This window comes from Lissotriton helveticus, chromosome 2_1, assembly GCF_964261635.1.
Source record: "Lissotriton helveticus chromosome 2_1, aLisHel1.1, whole genome shotgun sequence".
Taxonomy (NCBI): domain Eukaryota; kingdom Metazoa; phylum Chordata; class Amphibia; order Caudata; family Salamandridae; genus Lissotriton; species Lissotriton helveticus.
In genome coordinates this window covers 116220798-116238419 of record NC_136059.1, presented here as the reverse complement: position 1 = coordinate 116238419, position 17622 = coordinate 116220798, and positions in this window count along the sequence as shown.

Here is a 17622-nt window from a genome sequence, read left to right as displayed (position 1 = left end):
GATAAAGATGAAGGAGGGGTGCATACCCATCCAACACAAGCTCAGGAGAGTTCCTCTCGCTATTAGGGATGATGTGAGAGTGTTATTGGAAGAGATGTTACAGAGTGGGGTCATCGAACCTGTGGAAGGGTCACCGTGGGTTTCGCCCGTAGTGATTTCAAAAAAATCGGATGGCAAGCTATGCTTCTGTATTGACCTCAGGTCTGTGAATAAGTGTGTGGTTGCAGACATTTTTCCCCTCCCAAACATTATTGAATTGGTGTCTACACTAGAGGGCGCTAAATATTTTTCAAAACTTGACCTTAAAAGCGCTTACCACCAGGTTAAGCTGCATGACACTTGCAAGCATATCACCTCTTTCATCACCACGGAAGGTGATTTTCAGTTCACTCGTTTGCCTTTTGGTTTAATTTCGGCGGCAAGTGTTTTCCAGCGTTTGGTTCATGAGTTATTTAAGGGTCTTGCGAAAGTTATATACTTCCAAGATGATATTCTTGTGTTTGGCAGTTCCATGGAGGAGCACAATAAATTACTCAGGCAGGTACTACATAGGATTGGCGATGCGGGGCTGACATTACGGAAAGAGAAGTGTGTTTTTCTTGTCCAACAGATTGAGTACCTAGGGCATGAGATCTCTGTGGATGGTATTAGACCGAAGAGAGATTTGCTACTAGCGATAAGGTCAGCTCCTCGCCCAACTGATAAGGATCAGTTGAGGTCCTTCATGGGCCTTATAGAATATTATTCTAAATTTGTCAGCAACTTTTCGGAGAGGACTATTGAGTTGAGGAGCTTGCTCAAGAAAGGTTGCAAATTCGTTTGGGGTACAGAACAGGAATCTGCTTTCGAGATGATCAAGGAGCAGATTTGTAAAGCGGGTGTTTTGGCTCCCTTTGACACTAGGCTTCCAACGATTCTCATGGTTGACGCAAGTGCATTTGGGTTGGGTGCCATTCTAGTCCAGAAACATGGTCCTTTGGAACGGCCTGTTGCCTTTGCTTCTAAGACATTGTCTGATGCTGAGAGGAATTATAGTGTTATTGAGAAGGAGGCCTTGGCTGTCGTGTGGGGTGCACACTATTTTCGGACGTACCTTTGGGGTATCAGCTTTGTTATCAAAACTGATCACAAGCCCTTGCTTAGGATTCTTGCTCCTGGTGGAGCTGTCAGAGGTTCTCCTAGGTTGGCCAGGTTAGCCTCCAAATTGCAAGATTTCCATTTTCAAGTAGAGCATATTCAAGGTTGGAGAAATCTCCAGGCGGATTGTTTTTCTAGATTGCCTTTGGTTTCTACAGATTCTGATCTCCAATTTGACCTGTTGGATGAGAGTGTTGCTTGGGTGCAGGACGTCACCTCTTTTGGGGTGGGTTCCTTCTCACATCAGGATTGGGTGGATGCCATGGAGAGTGATGAGGTTCTTAAGGAGGTGGTCAGGTTACTCAAGGATGGTCCTAGGAGAGAGAGTTGTGTGCAAATTTCTGTTCGTCCTTACATCAAGATTTTGGACGAATTATCTACATGTGGGGAAGACATTGTCTTGCGCAATGACAAATTTGTTCCGCCGTGTAGCCTCAGGCGCAAACTTTTTGACATTGCACATGAAGGGCATCTTGGGCAGACATTGACTCAACAGAGACTCAAACATAATTTTTGGTGGCCCGGAATGGATGCGCAGGTTGCAGTGTGGGTTGAACAGTGTGGGCTGTGCAAAGAAGGAGAAAAACGTCTGAAAGTGGCTGTTGGCTCTAGCATGGGTGAGATTGCTTGTCCTGAGGTGCCCTGGCATACCATATGCATGGACTTCATTGGGCCCATGTCTGAGCTTGGCCTGCATCAGCGGTTTGCCATTGTGTGTGTTGATGCGTTTTCTAAATGGGTGGTCGTCAACTTTGTCAGAGACATCACTACTGAGACCACCATTTTGTTCCTCAAATCTTTATTTCATTCTGAGGGTTTTCCTAGTGTCATTGTCACTGACAATGGGACCCAGTTGGTCTCACAGAAAATGCAGTCTTTTCTTTCCCATTCTGGTGTGTCCCATCATCGTACTTCACTCTACAATCCTCAGGGAAACGGATTGTGTGAGAGGATCAATAGGCTGGTGAAGGGAACGATTCAACTGGCTGTCTCTGGTGGGTGCAGTGTGTCTGATATTGTTCAGGAGATGGTGTATGCTCATCGTACGACGGTTCATGGGAGTTCCATGAAATCTCCTTTTGAAATTTTGCGTGGAAGACCACCGGGTACAAAGCTTGTTCCTTCTTGGTTCAAGCAACTTTTGTTGAATCATGGGTCTGTTGATTCTAAGCGTGTTATGTCCTCTCCCGCTGAGAGTTGTACTGTTTCAAAAGGGGATATGGTCAAAGTCAAACCAGGGAGGTGTGCCAAGGGTTTATCAAAATTTCGAGGGCCTTTTACTGTTAAAAAAGTTTTTCCCAATTATGTACTCCTTGAAAATGGGGAAAAGTGGAATTTGAGACGGGTTGCTGTTTACCAGAAATGTGGGCGAGGTTCTCCTGTTTCTGTTGTTCCTGTTTCTCATAATCCTAGTTCTGTTTCTGCTAAGGAGGGGGGTGGTAGTGGTTACATGTTTTTATCCCAAGAATGTGCTTCTTCCTCCTCTTCGGACAGGTTTTGCTTCGGAGGTGGTGATGCATCGGATTCTGGTTCCTCTGCTGTTCCATCCACCACCATTGATTCTTCTCCCTCCCTTCCTCCTCCCCTTTCCACTTCCAGGATTCCAAGGTACCGCAAACCACCTAATTATCTGAATGATTACCTATGTAATTAATATGTTTCCTTTCTGTTGTTTGATTTATAAGGAAAGGAGATGTGTTGTAAACAGTACACTTGTTTTCTCTATGGTCTGCTCTATTCTCTATGTTCTTCCCTCCCTGTGTTCTAGAATTGTATTACTACTGTGGACTCTGAGTTCTGCCAGGACAGTTGGTCGACTGGTCGGCAGGCGCTGGGTCCCTCACTGCTGTGCTCGTAAATAAATCTCCTTATTTACCTTAGATGGTCTGTGAGTTTATCTACAACAGGATGCCACCTTAGAGTTAGTGTAAGGACAGACTAACATTTTCTTTCCTTTGAGTAAATGCGGTCAACGCTTCAAGTAGGGACTGTCATTGTTTGCCTGATGCTTTTAGAGTTTGTACTTATAATCATCTTGAGTCGTCTGAGACTCTTGAGCAGGATTATGTTTGTATTAGTTCCGGTTTATTTTCTAAACCTCTTGCTGAGGTGCTTGTATGTCCAGTTATTCTTGGCTTTGTAATAAATCTTTAAAAATGTAATTCCGTAGTCAGTCGTCCTTTGAATTTGGTTTAAATTGGTTATTGCAAATTATTGTGGTACGTGAATTGGAAATCTTCCTTTACACTCTCAGCAGGCAAAAACGGTCCAGTCGACCACGGATTCTAAGATTGGCATGGTAAAAATCTAGAGAAGAATCCGGCCCTAACATTATCAATGATGGTCGGTCCAGGAAAGTCCGGTGTTGTGGCTGGAGTTGTAGCTCCCACTGGCGGAGGTGACGGGCTTGACCCTATGTCGTGCTATGTGGCCTGTTGAGGTGAGTTGCAGCTTGCGCCTGATGTTGGAGACCTTCCCCAGAAGGTAGTGATGTTCTGCTCACTGGGGTTGTCCAGGTGGAACTTGAGATAACCGAGTAGGATGTCGTAGGTGGATGGGAGACCTTGGGGTGCAATGAGGTCAACAATGGTATTTGACAATGGGGGGCCAAAGGCCGGGGGCCCTGCACATGAGGGTACAGCAGTGGATGTTCTTGGGCTTGGTCTGGATCTGGGAGTTGAGATGGGTATGGGTTTAAGATGTCGGATTGGAAATGTTGGGTGTTTTTGGGGTAAAATATGAAATTGGGGGATGTATTGGGGTAAAATATGAAATTTGGGGTGTGTATTGAGGTAAAATATGAAATTTGGGGTGTGTTTTGGCAGAATTTTTGACATTGGTGTGTGTTTTGGGGGAGTAAAAAAGGTATTTTGGGGTTCACGGTTGGGTGTGGGGTGCAAAGGTTATTTTTGTGTTTCACTCACTGAAGTGTGAATAGTGATATGCAGGATGCGAGCTTAGGGGCATTATTGTACCGAGGGATAATGTGCTCTGCTTGACTGAGCACATCCTGACAGGCTCCCCCACTACAGAGGAATGCAGTGTACCTTACAGCAGGCACAGATGGACAGAGTGCCCTGCAACCGAAGGCACGGATGGACAGTGTGCCCTGGTGCCTGAGGCACAGACGGACAGGGGGTCTTTCTGCAGGAGGCACAGATGGACAGAGTGCCCTGCAACCAAAGGCATGGATGGACAGTGTGATGTATTCCTATAGGTTCTGTATCGATCCCCCTATCCCTGACCCTGGTTTGGTTAATAGTTAACTAGCAGCCAGCCCACGGTGCAAAAACCGTTATCTGATTAAGCCGCACCACGGCACAGAGACGTGTTATCTGATTAGGTCATAACGCATGCCATCTAATTAGGCAAGCACTATTCCTCCAGCCCCTGATAAGGCATACGGAGTTCTCAAAACAAATCAAACCTATGACAACCTGGGAAAAACCCTACGGCCATTGTTTTGATTTCTCCGAGAACTTCAGTAAAAGAATGTGCTAACGGCCAGCTCGTATGACATCCTTATTGACGTATATATGTCCATCCTTACGTCAATCTCGGCACCTTACAGGTATAAATATTACCGACATTGCCTTAAGCAAACACACGCGGTGGTGACGAGATCGGAGCAGCGAGACTTGCCGAGCGGCCAGCAGAGAGCGAAGCCCACTGGCGCTGCCCCGCCTTCCTGACGCGCTGAAAAGGAGACGCTGCCTTTCTCCTGCCGAGAAATCCAGCTCCGGCGCTTCCAAGCAGCCCTTGCAGGCAGCTGGAATATCAAGACCAAAGACGAGAGATACCAGCCCTCAACCATTCTAGATCTACGGTACAGAACTGAATAACCCCTTGCAGAGAATTCTTGAGTCAGTCACTTGGCAAAACAAACTTAACTTAAACTGCTACTTATCTACTCCCGCCCACGTATTAGGCTTAGGTCAGGTACACCGGGGTAGGCGTGGTTAGAAGCACCAGTTGAGTACGATTAGTCAAATGTATATATGTATGTATCTATTTTATCCATTTTAAATATCATATGGCTTAGAAACCATATCAATGCTTTTACAGTATTATTTTATAATTCTGCTTTTATTGTATGCACTTTACTTAACCATAAGTATTGCAATAATATCGATTCATTTCTCTTGTACGAGAAAAGAGACTGATCAATAAATAAAAAATTTTTATTGAACACGCCCGTCTCTTCCTTTTCTCTACAATCTGGTGAAACTAAGAATGCACTGAACTGACTGAGTGAAATAAGTTGTCTTTTGTTTTCACACGACTCTAGAGATACACTCTTGGTTAGGGGAGAGCAAAGTTGTCATGTTCTATGGTTGTCAGAAACTAAATCCCTTCTTGTCTATCCAGGGAGGTTCAACTCCTCCTTGCCTATTCGAGAAAGTTTCTAGTGAACTCTGAGCTAGCTGGCAAAACCCAAAACTTTAAGTCTAATATCGTCTGTAGAAGACCTAGTTAACCTCTGCCCTAGGTCTATACTATTGAAGGTATTATTCCAATGCGCAGAGCCTATTGGGATAATAGGAACTACACTACAACAGTGTGCCCTGGTGCCTAAGGCACAGACGGACAGTGTGTCTTTCTGCAGGAGGCACAGATGGACAGAGTGCCCTGCAACCAAAGACACAGATGGACAGTGTGCCCTGCTTCCTGAGGCACAGAGGACAGTGTGCATTTCTGCAGGAGGCACAGACGGACAGTGTGCCCTGCTGCCTGAGGCGCAGATGGACAGAGTGCCTTACAGCATTAAGCACAGATGGACAGTGTGCCCTGCAACCGAAGGCACGGATGGACAGTGTGCCCTGCTGCCTGAGGTGCTGATGGGCAGCGTTTACTTCTCATTTTCTGCACCTTCACCCTGCCACGGGTGCCTCGGTTTCGGAAAGAGGCTCTGCTCACTGTCTCGAGCTGGGTTCCCACAGATATTGGCACAGAGCGGATTGTTACTTGTCACGTTTCTCATTCCAATGTCAATGGTGCGCTCTGTCATCACCTGAACACAAACCCTCCTCGTCTTCCTTCTTCTCACCACCATTCTCTTGCCAAATCTTTCAGAGAGCAACAATAGAACCACTATTACCTTTAAAGGCTTTTGTAGCAACGCCTGATTTTGTAAAGCTCTTCACTAGAGGGGTTGGCCTGTTTCTAAAATCCCTCTAATTGTGATACTTATGAAGCGTAGGCATTGGAAGTGGACAATAGGTGCACAAGATCACACAATTTGTTCAGGCTAGGTAACCAGGATTAGAACTCTCCCTTCTGTTGAAACAGAGACTAACAAAGTCAACCAATCACATCTCTTCTACCGTTGCCAATGAAATATGTTTGATCTGATAATTTCAGGGTCCCAAATCCCTCCCCTTTAAAAAAATCAGTTGGGGGGGGCGTGGCTTGGCTGCCGCGCAAGATGGCCGGCTAGTTGCGGAGCTCCGCCGCACTGGAACGCTTCCCTGCAGTTCTCCTGATGTGTCGGGGACATTTTCCATCACGGAGTAGCGGTTCCTGACACCGGATCTATCGGTGAGCACCCGGGTCCTCTCTGTCATTTGGACGGTGCCGTTTTTCCTCCGCAAATTGCGATGTTTACATCGCGCTCTTCACGGCCGCCATTTCACAGCCTCTGCCTCACTGACGTGCCTTGCGCATTACTCGCCTGACAAGACTCGGTCTTAGCGAGTCGCTGCATTTTGGCTGTCACGTCTTTTGCTGAGCCCATGCTACTGTTGCTTCAACGCTAATTATTTTTCCTATCATTTTAATCTTTTTTCACCTCATGACTGGCTGCTTACTCCGGGAGCCGCCATTTTGGATGCGCAGCAGCGGACCTTCGTGTTCTCCCTCACAACTATGATGGAACACATAACCTTCCACTTATAATGTTTGTATCTTGTGTAGGGGGTTCGCTATTTTCTTGTCTGCTGCACGTTATCACCTAAACATTTGTCCTGGAGCACCTCTTCCTGACATATGCACTCAGCATTCACAAAATGACTTTCCACGCTCCTGTGATGTTTTTCCACGCCATATTCTGTACTGTTTTATCATTTTGAGGATATTCCTGTCGTCTTTATTGGAGGAACCTGTTGCACCTACATTTTCTTCGGCTTCAGTGTAAAAAGTGGCACTCGTCATCTTCTGGTTCTCTACAGCAATGTGCTGCTTTTCCAGCTAGACTGTGGTGTGCTTCCTTCAAGCTCCAGTGGTACCAATCCCAACGACTCATTGGTTCTAACTAGACCTATAACCTTGTATTTCCTTCGCCCTGCCTCCTATTCGCCACGGGGGTCTTTTTGTATACCCTTGCCAGTTCTCCTTTTATCATTTTCGTCTCCTATGGTGAACCTGCGCAAGCCTAAGTTTGTATTCCGTCCCTCTAAGACTCCTATTACATCTTCGTCCTCGGCTGCCTCCTCACACCTTGTCAAAATGACGACACCTTCCTCCCAACGCTCTTCTTCTGCTCATTCATCAGCATCCAGAACACCGCCTTCTGAATCATCCAGTAAAAGATTGAAACAGAACTCTCCTCCACCAGATTCGCCTCCTTCACCTTCCATGGCATTAATTCTAGAGGAGATTCGTGCGCTGCGCCCATTTATTGAAGAAACGAGCAGAGACATGCAACATCTGAAGGACAAGTGGGAGGTTATGGACACTCGTATCTCTTCTATAGAGCAACAAATCCCGGAGGTTCACTCCAATTCACAGCGCATAGACTCTCTGGAAAAGACTGTTTTATCTCTGCAACGCCACACAGAGGATTTGGAAAACCGAAATAGGAGAAACAACCTTCGTCTTTATGGCCTACAGGAAACTCTTGAGGGTGATGACCCAGTTACTTTCTTCACCTCTTTCCTCCCGAAATTAGTGGATTTACCTCCTTCCACGTCAATCAGTATTCAGAGGGCTCATAGACTGGGCCCCCATTCTTCCACGTCTACGAAACCTCGTGGAGTCATCATCCTCTTTTTGAAGTACACTGACTTGTTATCCATCCTCTCTGCAGCCAGAGCCAAACGTCAATTATCATGGCAGGGTCAACGTGTTTTCATTTCTCAAGATGTTTCTAATGTCACTGCTTCTCGGCGTAAAGAATTCCTTGCTCTTCGGCCTTCATTGCGATCTATTGGTGCCCGTTATGGCTTGTTCCATCCTTGTACCTTCAAAGTAACCCACCAAAACAAATCCTGGTCTTTCCAGGATCCTGGAGAACTACGTAATTTCCTTCTTCTACATAACAATGATGGAATGGACTCCTCACCCTCCGCCAGTGGCTGATTATACTGCTTTTGGTTTTTGGTCACCTGTCATGGTTCTGCAGTCGTAATGTCTTTAACTGCTTTTTCTCATTGCAGCTTCTCGTTCTTGATTCAACTTCCTTTTGTCTTCTGTGCTCCCTTTTCGTTGTTGACCATATTTTTCATTGCTCCTCTGGTGTTTAACCCATGTAACTTCTTTGTTTTCCTTGTTTCCTTTTTTACAGAAGTGTCTCGGATATCCCCTTCACTGTGATCTCCACCCTTGTTTTGTCGTGACGTTCCGGTGCGGTCATGCCTCTGTTCCTGGTCTCCCTGTCTTGTTACGCAGCACCACTTCCCCACCTCCCTTTCTGTATCTCCCCCTTCAGGTATGTTTTCCGCAGACATCCTTTTGGATTTGTTCTGTCTTCTATGCATTCTCTCTTTTCTCTTTTCATCTCTTTCCTCTAACTCTTCTTCCTATCTTCTCTTATTCCCCCCCTTTTCCCTTTCTCTCATCCTCCCACCTATTTTTCACTCTACTCCTTTACTAGTTAAAATAGTTTTTACCTTTTCTACTTCACCTTATTACATGTACAGTATATTTATGCGCCTGTTGTTTTTGAACAGTTTTTTGAGTTTTCATATTTAAAGTTGTTTCATGGAATGTGAAAGGATTTAATCATCCTATTAAGCGGCAGAGAGTACTTTCCCACCTCTCCTCTTATAATCCTGATATTGTCCTTATTCAAGAAACTCACCTTTCTGACGCTGAATCTGTGAAACTTAAAAGACTTTGGGTGGGAAATGTTTTCTTTTCACCTGCTTCTCAGAAAAAAAATGGTGTGGCTATCCTAGTTCACAAACGTCTCAAATGTAAAGTACTCCTTGAGGAGAGAGATGACGAGGGGCGCTGGGTTTTGGTTAAATTGCTTATAAATTCTATCCCGATCACTTTATTGAATGTTTATGGTCCTACATGCTTTGATTCTTCCTTTTGGCCCTCGATTACTGCAAAATGTATCCAATATAAGGATGATTCCTTTGTATTAGGTGGAGATTGTAACCAGATTATTGACCCCTTTTTAGACCGCAAATCCTCTGTTCGTTTCACTCCTCACACACCCCACAAGCAGTTCCTTGATACCATTTCTCAAGTTCATCTCATAGATTCCTGGAGACTCACACATCCTGACTCCTTAGATTTTTCATTTTTCTCTCCTCCACATGCTTCATTCTCCCGCCTAGACTATATTTTCCTCTCTTCCTCCTTGTCTCGCAACCTTCTTTCCTCTTCTATTGAGCCTATTGTTATTTCTGATCATGCTCCTATTATTACTGTCTTTGATCTTCTTCCTCCTGCTCCTAAATCTTCTCGTTGGCGTTTTAACCCCTCTCTTCTCACTGACCCTCTTTTTTCTTCCTCCTTTCGTTCTTTCACTTCAGAATTTTTTCAACTCAACTCTACCCCTGACATTCCTCTGCATCTCCTTTGGGATTCTTTTAAGGCCACGGCCCGGGGTTTCATTATAGACTTTGTCTCCAAAAAAAAGAAAGCATTCCTTCACAAACGCGAGGTCGCCCTAACACACATAAAGTCACTGGAACATCAATTTTATACCTCCTCTTCACATCAGATGTCTCCTGAACTTCTTCGTTCTAAAATCGCCTTTAATAAACTCACTACAGATTCAGCCTCTTCCTATCTTCTCCGAAGTAGTGCTCGTTACTATGGTGGACGTAACAAATCAGGTAAACTCCTTGCTAACTATCTCAAATCACGAAAAGAGCGCACTCTTATTGACTCTATTTATTCGCCTTCTAACACTCTTTTACACAATGATAAAGACATTTTGGAGCAATTTCATTCTTTTTACAAATCTTTGTATACGCCTGAACATCCTCCGACTCCGGATCTTCTCCAGTCTTATTTTGACCGTTTACCTACTCCTGATACTTCCCAGCTTGACTTTTCTGCTCTTGATTCTGAACTTAGCCTCTCTGAGTTATCCACTGCGTTGCTGTCTCTCACCAAAGGTAAGACCCCCGGCCCCGATGGTTTCCCGGTTGAATTTTATCTCCATTTTTCCGACATTCTTTTACCTCACCTCCTCCTTCTCTTTCACTCTTTTTGTTCCACCGGCCTGGCTCAAGGCTCCTTCCAGGACGCTACTATTTGCCTCATCCCTAAGGATGGTCGTGATCCCAAATTTTGCAAAAATTACCGACCAATTTCTTTAGTCAATGTAGACTATAAACTGTTTGCTAAACTTCTCGCTCTCCGTCTTGATCCCCTTCTACCACACCTCATAGGGAAAGAGCAATGTGGCTTTGTTAAAGGTCGTCTCACTTCGGACAATTCCAGACTTCTCCTCAATGTCCTTAATAAAGCTTCCTCCCTATCTATTCCTTTGGCGGCCGTCTCAGTTGATGCTGAAAAGGCTTTCGACCGAGTTGATTGGTCTTTCTTGATTGCTTCGTTGAAGTGGCATGGTTTTGGCCCAAAATTTATTTCCTATGTCTCCTTAATCTACTCTATGCCCAAAGCATCTGTTTTAGTCAATGGTCAACTTACTCCCCCTTTTGTACTTCAACGCGGTGTCCGCCAAGGCTGTCCTCTTTCCCCCCTTTTGTTCATCCTAGCTCTTGAACCCTTTTTGACCTCCATTCGTAATAACCCTTCTATTTCTGGATTTCCGTATGGGCCCCACCAGCTTAAACTATCTGCATATGCGGATGACATCCTTTTATTTATTTCCGACCCTACTACCTCCGTTCCCTCCTTACTAACCGAATTTGAGTCCTTCTCTTTTGTCTCTGGATATAAAATAAATTCGGATAAGACGGAGATTCTTCCCTTAAATAAATTCTGCCTCCCACATTTCTTTTCTTCCACTGGTTTTGCTTGGAATAGTAAGCACATCAAATATCTTGGTGTTCTCTTTTCCAATTCCATTTCGTCTTCGGTTCGGCTTAATATGAATGCAGTTATTTCTAGGATAGACGCCCTACTTTCCTCTTGGAATCCCCTTTTCCTCTCGTGGTGGGGACGTCTTGACTCCATAAAAATGATGGTTGCCCCTATTTTAATTTATTTACTCTCCATGCTTCCGGTCCGTATTCCGGCTCTGTATTTTCGTCGTATTGACTCCATCTTGTCCAAATTCCTCTGGAAACGGAAAAAGGCACGATTATCACTCTCCTTCCTTCGTAAACACAAACTTAATGGTGGCATTAATTTTCCGGATTTCCGTCTCTACCATAAATCCTTCTCTCTTCGCCAAGCTTCTCGCTGGTTGTCACAAGACATTACCCTTTTTTCACCTCTTTGGTTATCTGTTGAACGCGACCTCTTACTCCCGTACTCGTTCCAGGAAGTTCTCCACTTCACCGCTAAAGCTCCGTGCCTTACCCCCCCTTTATTTAGACACACTTCCTCCCTTTTGCGACCATTGATTTCCACTGCCCCTATCTCTCGTGAATCCTTTTTGTTATTGCCCTTATGGTATAACTCCCTCATTCTCATACGCAACAGACCTATTGCCTGGTCTACCTGGAGGTCGAAGGGTATAATCTGGGTCCATCATTTATTCGATGGTTTATCTCCTCGCTCCTTTCCTCAATTTCAAGCCTTCTTCCACTGCCCTGCCTCCTTTGCAAAGAAATATTTCCTTCTAATGGAAACGGTTCTTGATCGATACTATTCTCTGGATTCAGCTATCCCTCCCTCGTCGTCCTCCTCTCTACTCCCACTTCTATCCAAGGTTCCTAAAGCTTCTCTTATCTATAGATATTTCTCTGCTCCTGATCCTGCTCGCCCCAAATCCAAGTTGGAACTCTCATGGGAAAAAGATCTCAATTCCACGTGGCCAATTTGTCTTTGGGATAAAATCTGGGCTAAATCTCTGAAGACTTCCCGCAATGCCTCTCTAACTCAATCGCTCTTTTTCTTCTATCATAGACTCTATCTTTCTCCACTCTCCCTATCTCGCTTTATATCCTCTTCTACTGCTAATTGCTGGACCTGCAATGCTACCAATGCAGACTCATTTCATCTTTTCTTTCTCTGTCCTTCCGTTCGCCTTTTCTGGTTACAGGTGTGGACTCGTATTTCTCATGTCTTTCATCTATCTGTTCCTTTCTCCGCCTCTTTAGTATTTCTAGGGAGTCTGTCTGACACCTTTGATCTCCCTTCGCACTCACGAGGTCTCTTTGATCTCATGCTTGCCCTTGCCCTTCAACACATTTCTTCTAATTGGAAGTCCCTGAACAAATTATCCATAATCTGTTGGTGGAACTTGCTTTGTCACTCACATAGACTCGACGTTGCCTTTGCCACCTCATGTAAACCCTCTCGTAACGTTGATTTATACTGGTTACCTCTCACTCTCCATTTGGATCAAGCTGCCAAGAAGAAACCCTCTACGTTCTCATCTGCCAATTTTAAACCCCCTTGAATATTTGTACTCCTGCTTACCGATACATTCCTCAATGTTTCACTTATACTGTTTTATTAGCTTTCTGCTTAACTTTTTTACTGCCTTTAGAACAAGTATTTGCAGTTCTTGGTGCTTTTACTGTACTGTTTTGTGCTTACTATTTATCATTATTGCAATTTTGCATTTTTGCCTTATTTAATGGTTTTTTCTTCCCTCCCCCCTTTCCCCCCCCCCCCTTCCCGTCCTCAACAAAAATGTAAAATGCTTTGTTCCTTACTTGTGGCATTAGCTTTCTTCTGATTATCTCCTCATATCCCCTCCTCTTACCTTATTATGCTGATGTCACCTTGTTGTATTGAGTATTTATTTTCAATAAAGCTTTCAAACATAAAAAAAAAAAAAAAATCAGTTGGAATTAAGAGACCAGAAGTGCCAGTCGTGCTGCTTGTGCTGTGTCCCGTGGTGGTCTGGAGAGATTTCCTGGGAGCCCCCTCTGCCCCGTAATTTAGGAGGGAAGGTTTTTACTGACCGCTCCGTAGAAATGGAAATTTATGGAAGAATGCGACCTCAAAATTTGAGTCTCCTCCGCCCATCCTGGTACAGAGCCCTGCACCACTCGCCGAAAGAAAGGCAATGCCAACAGGCTTGAGGGCGAGGGCTGTGCCCTGTCTGGACTGAGGCTAAACGGGGGCAGACCAAGATGTGCAGAGGCGCGGACAGAGGAGAAAGAAGTAAGCGTTTCAGTCAGTCAAAGATCTTTGGGGCATATTACCAACCAATAGAGATAATTTTTGTCTCTAACTTATTTAGAGACAAAAATTATCGCCGCAAATCGGCGATTTTTATCGCAGATAAACCTTGCTATTAGCAAGGTTTATCGCAAATGCGATAAAAAACAGCCGCAATGCATGAATATCGCTGAAAAGTCAGCGATATTCATTCATTATCGAGCAAATGCTCTTAGCCATGTTATCCACCTCCCATTGGATAACATGGCTAAGAACTGCTCCTGGGCAAGTGTTAGCTTTTGGAGATATTCGCGCTTAGCGCGAATATCTCCAAAAGTTGGTAATAGGAGATAGCGATGTTAGCGACTGTTTTCAGTCGCTAACATCTTGGCACGCCCACTTTGCATGTCATTAGTGATAAATATCACTGACATGCAAAGCGGGGCCCAAGATGGTCACTATCTCCTATTAGCTGTCGCTAACTGGTGTTAGCGACAGCTTGGTAATAGGGAGATAATTTTATCTCCGCTTTCTTGGCTTTTAAAGCCAAAAAAGCAGAGATAAAGCCCCTTGATAATATGCCCCTTTATTCGGCTAAATAGTCCATAAAAGAGCAGTAAAAAATATTTGAATTACATAAATATACATAGCAAAATTCATCTTTGACAAAATCAAAACACAGGAATCATTTTTTACAATGTTACGAAGTGTTTGAAGGTGTGTGAGAACTTGAAGCGCTTCAGACAGAAGTGTCTGGAAGACTGGCACTGTTGGATGTCAACTCCCTGCATTGTTATCACTGTAGGGCTGCGGGCCTCACACTAACCCTGGGCGTAGTTCGCGGAGCCGCACTCCGCGGAGCTACGCGAAGACGCACTTGCACTCCGCGACCTTCGCGTAGCTCCGCGGACATGCGTAGTAGCTTGCTAGACCCGTTCGCGCGCCGTTTTTTGTCTTCGGGAGCGCGGTGCGCGTGTTCGGGGCGCTGCCTGCATGCTCGAGATAGCTAGCGCGCTAAGTTACTCAAGAGGTTTGTCCCGCCCGCTTGCGTTCCCTTATTTCCAAAGTGCGTGATCGCGTCAAATATCGCGCGAACTTACCCCCGGCGCACGCGATAATGTTATTCAGCGCGCGAGAACTACGCTACGCACCGGATCGCGGAGTAATCGACAGCTTCGCGTTCTCCGTAGAACGCGGAGTTGCCAAAACTCCGCAAGCTCCGCGAACGGAGCGTAGTTCTTCGCCCAGGGTTACCTCACACACCAAATACGTGACATTTAACTCCACACAATTGACGTGAAACCATTACCCATTAAAAATGTCATAAGCATGCCTAGAATTCTCTCTGTCTCAAACAATTGCCATCTGTCTCTGCAATTCTGTGCAGAGAATTGTCAGCCCACTCTAAAGGCTCGACCGCCATTCAGTATCTGTCGCTGCCTGTCTAATGTGGTGACTTCTGCATCCATCGGACCCGTCAGTCGCTGTCACTTGTTTTCTCAGCCTATCCATCCAGCTCCCTGGGTGGCATTCGCTGGCAGCCTTAGTTCTTGCTGGTGTTTGCCTGTCCACGCACTCTCTCCGCATCAGCCACTTGCTGTTTCCTCGAACCTCGCACTGCCCTCCGTCTCATTTTGGCCTCTGTCATTGGCTGTCTTCCCTGCCCTGTCAGATGTCTCTGCCTGGTGTCTTTCGATGTAACTCGCGCTCATTCAGCCTCTGTCACGTCTGGGTCCGGAGGTCCATAACTCCTTTAATTTCATTCCCTAGCCCCTGTCCCTGGTTGCCTCTATCTACCCCATATCACAGTCATTGTCATGCACTGGGTTTGCTTGACATCCTTCTCACAGTCCCTGTCGCCGGCTGTTTCTCTCGGACCTCCTTCTCACAGTCCCTGTCGCCGGCTGTTTCTCTCAGACCTCCTGCTCACAGTCCCTGTCGCTGTCTGTTTCTCTCTTTCCTACCACTCACAGTCACTGTCACTGGCTGTTTCTCTCAGGCCACCTGCTCACAGTCCCTGTTGCTGTCTGTTTCTCTCAGACCTCCTGCTCACAGTCCCTGTCGCTGGCTGTTTCTCTTGGACCTTCTGCTCACAGTCCCTGTCGCTGGCTGTTTCTCTTGGACCTTCTGCTCACAGTCCCTGTCGCTGGCTGTTTCTCTCGGACCACCTGCTCACAGTCCCTGTCGCCGGCTGTTTCTCTCGGACCTCCTTCTCACAGTCCCTGTCGCCGGCTGTTTCTCTCGGACCTCCTGCTCACAGTCCCTGTCGCTGGCTGTTTCTCTCGGACCTCCTGCTCACAGTCCCTGTTGCTGGCTGTTTCTCTCAGACCTCCAGCTCACAGTCCCTGTCGCCGGCTGTTTCTCTCAGACCTCCTGCTCACAGTCCCTGTCGCTGGCTGTTTCTCTCAGACCTCCAGCTCACAGTCCCTGTCGCTGGCTGTTTCTCTCGGTCCTCTTGCTCACAGTCCCTGTCGCTGGCTGTTTCTCTCGGACCTCCTGCTCACAGTCCCTGTCCCTGTCGCTGGCTGTTTTTCTTGGACCTCCTGCTCACAGTCCCTGTCGCTGGCTGTTTCTCTTCGACCTCCTGCTCACAGTCCCTGTCGCTGGCTGTTTCTCTTCGACCTCCTGCTCACAGTCCCTGTCGCTGGCTGTTTCTCTTCGACCTCCTGCTCACAGTCCCTGTCGCTGGCTGTTTTTCTTGGACCTCCTGCTCACAGTCCCTGTCGCTGGCTGTTTCTCATGAACCTCCAGCTAACAGTCCCTGATAATTATCGCAGGCTGTTGATAATATGCCCCCTGTGAAGTACTCGGGGGCCGCTGTGTGGGCCCGGTAAGTTGTCTCAGCTGGGCTGACACACACGATGGGGGAGGGGCCGAAGCCCTTTGGGGCAGATTTACAAGCCCCTTGCGCCGCATTTACGCCGCCGTTGCGTCACTTTTGTGACACAGTGGCGGCGCAAAAGATGCACCATGGTGCGTGACGCATTTGTGCCGTGTTTGCCCCATGGGGCGCCGCATTGTAAATGCGGCGCATCATGGGTGGCGGAGCTGCGGCGCACAATTACTGGCGCATCCCTGCTGATATGCAGGGATGCGCCAGTAATTGTAAATCTGCTCCTTTGAGTCCAATGGGCGTTGCGCGCCTGGTTGTAATCCCCTCCGATGCTACCCCTCGGCAGGATTTGTTGCTGATCTGAAATGGATGGTAGTTCTGGAGCAGACACGGTGGCCAGGCTTTTGCTGGATGTCACGATCACGGCGGCACTGTCCTCACAAACACACTCCCATTGTGCTCTGTTGGCGCTGGTGCTTCCCACGGAGGATGCAATTAATAGTATGCATCGCACAGAGGATACTGCTCAGCAGAGGAGGGCGGACCAGCAGACCCCAAGGCCACCACGCTGACGGTGTAACCCTCGCTCTATGTTTTACTTGAATAGCTGCAGCCCGGCAGGGAAGGGTCTTTCTTCTGCTGATGCGCAGTGCAGTGGGGGCTGCTGGCTTACTCCTCCCCTTTTCTGCTGCTCCCTGTGGGATTTTTAACACCCTTAATACTACCCTCTCGAGTAGAAACGAAACCGGCGTCTCCTCATTTTATCCTTCTGTGCTGGACAGCACCGAGCAGGCGCTCCTCATTTTATCCTGTGCTAGACAGCACCGAGCAGGCACTCCTCATTTTATCCTTCTATGCTAGACAGCACAGAGCAGGCGCTCCTCATTTTATCTCTCTGTGCTAGACAGCACAGAGCAGGTGCTCCTCATTTTATCTTTCTGTGCTAGACAGCACAGAGCAGGCGCTCCTCATTTCAGCACGGTTTCACTATTTCACCCTCACATAAACGTCAAGTGACAAACCAAAGCAGGATAAAGCTTGCTGTGAGTGTGATTGGACTCTTCACACGGTGACCGTGTGAAGGGAGTGGATCTCGTGTCACACGGAGGGAGTGAGTGTGCAGGTCGCTGGTCCACTGTCGGTTTCTTTAAAGCGCTTCCACCGCTGGGTATCAAACACCTGTAGCGTCACCGCCTGCCCACAATCCTTTGCGAAAAATCTGCATACAA